This window comes from Lolium rigidum, chromosome 3, assembly GCF_022539505.1.
Source record: "Lolium rigidum isolate FL_2022 chromosome 3, APGP_CSIRO_Lrig_0.1, whole genome shotgun sequence".
In the NCBI taxonomy this organism is placed as follows: Eukaryota; Viridiplantae; Streptophyta; class Magnoliopsida; order Poales; family Poaceae; genus Lolium; species Lolium rigidum.
In genome coordinates this window covers 93,121,931-93,123,872 of record NC_061510.1, presented here as the reverse complement: position 1 = coordinate 93,123,872, position 1,942 = coordinate 93,121,931, and the positions used below count along the sequence as shown (strand labels likewise).

The 1,942-nt window shown below is 45.4% G+C and overlaps 1 long non-coding RNA gene across 1 annotated transcript; it reads right to left on the bottom strand.

Moving 5' to 3' along the window:
- Window positions 1–1,331: 1,331 nt before the first annotated feature.
- On the bottom strand, window positions 1,332–1,685 carry LOC124704718. Its single transcript, XR_007003646.1, has 3 exons — window positions 1,634–1,685; window positions 1,440–1,512; window positions 1,332–1,359 (listed from the first exon to the last, which is right to left on the bottom strand). It is a non-coding gene; the product is annotated as an uncharacterized LOC124704718 (long non-coding RNA).
- Window positions 1,686–1,942: the final 257 nt, after the last annotated feature.

The window sequence follows — 1,942 nt, the reverse complement described above, 5'->3', positions numbered from 1 at the left end:
TTGACAGAATCAGCGGGCAGCAAGAAGATAAGGAAAAAAGAAAGATAAAGCATAACAAAGATACTGACGCACACCTGCCATATCCAAGCTAGCATCTGTCAGCAGTTGAAGCATAAAATTCTCTCGAGACGTAGCTGCAGCAGCATCCGCAACCGCGGAGTCCCTTTCGGCTATGGCATCTTGAGCCTGTTGGAGTGCAACCTTTCTCTCCTCGGAGGATTTCCGAGACTGTTCCATGAGCATAAGCGATTGTTTCTTTATAAATTGGAGTTGCTGCCGAAGCTCTTCCAAATCTTGCGCTGAATCTTTGCTCGATGAATCCTCGACCAAATTCGACAACGACAGGGTTTTTCTTCGAAAGGAGACGAAGGAAAAACCCCGGAAGGACCAGGTGTTGCAGTATAGTTGTCAAAAATCAACTGAAAACAAAATTTTCAACATCAATCATTAAGAAAAGACAGATTTCCATTCATTCGGAAAGTATGTACATGTCTATTACAAAAGAAGGACCTATGGACAACTACTAAAGCAGCCACCACCAAAGAACACTATGGCGATAGTGCCAAAAGGGGAGAGGAATTACAGAGAAAAAAGCAAAAGTGGTCTACTTGACCTCCGGCTTTGAAGAACTTGGAGCAGGCGTGGGCTTATATCCAAGAGTGGCGAGGATCTTCTTCGAACTGGGCTTCGCCGCTTTAATCAGCGACTGCCACTTCTTCGTCTCGATCTCCCCCGTGTTGCCAACTTTCGACCAGTCGACTTGTTGTTGGCTCTCCGCAATTAAGGCCATCGTACCCTCGACACCAACTTTTAGTCCCTCTTGACGAAGTTGGAGTCCAAGGTCTTCCGGGGAAGTGAAGCACTTGGTGAGAGCAACAAAAGTTGCAGGTTCCTCTGTTTTCTTGAAAAAATATGGGAAAAGCCGCCAGAAGCCAATCTTAGCTTCAGAAAGGCCATCGCGAGCCTCATCGCCATGAATTTCAAGAAGCGAAAGAGCGTCAAGGAGTTGATCACCCTCAGGGCTCTCCAGCTCATACTCTTGGTTTGTTCTCCCTAATAAAAATAAAAAGATAGTTGGTCAAGCAAGAAGAAGGAACAAAGACGATGCAAGAAAGCATCAAGGATGTGGACACTTACTAACAAAACGCCGACTCTGTGATTCTAGTCGACGAAGAATTTCTTCCTCGCGAGCAGCGTGCTGGGCTACATTTTCTTCTAGAGCCTTTTTTGCGTCGTCAAGTTTCTTTTGAAGATCCTCAACGGTAGCAGCATCAGCTTCGGCTTTCATACGTGCCGATTCACTTTGCTCCAATTTAGCAGCAAGAGCGTCCGCACGTTTGCTGGTTTCCGCAAATTTCTCTGCCAATGTAAAACATGTGAGTAAAATAACTGCTGCAAAAATAGTGACAGAATATATTTGACAAGGAAAAAGAGGGCACCTTCGAGCTGGGCAGCATAATCGCGGTACCCGATAAATTGGGTACCGAAGCGGATGAGCTCTTTCATAAAAGGCTGAAGAAATCATCATGTTGCAAGATCAATATAAGAAGAAGGAAAACTCGACATCAAGAAGCGAAAAGGGAGGGAAGTTCAAAGTAGTAAAATCAATACAGAACAAAAGAAAATAGCTTACCTCTTCCATCAAAGGAGTCGAGGAACAACCAGATAGCATGGTTGGTTCCTTGGTTGATTCCAACCTGGCTTTCTTCGGAGAAGGGGCCCGGGGGCTCACAGCTGGAGTTGGATGTTCCAGGTCTTGTTGGGGAGGTGAAGTTTCATCACCATCAGGATGAGCTTCCGAGACAACCAAAGTATGGGACGTGCTCGTTCGAGCAGTCGCATCAATGGGCACATCTTCCTCTTCATCGCTAATATAATAAATTCAGCGACAAGATGAGAAAACAGGTCGGAAAAATATCGACAAGGGACAAATGCAGTGCAT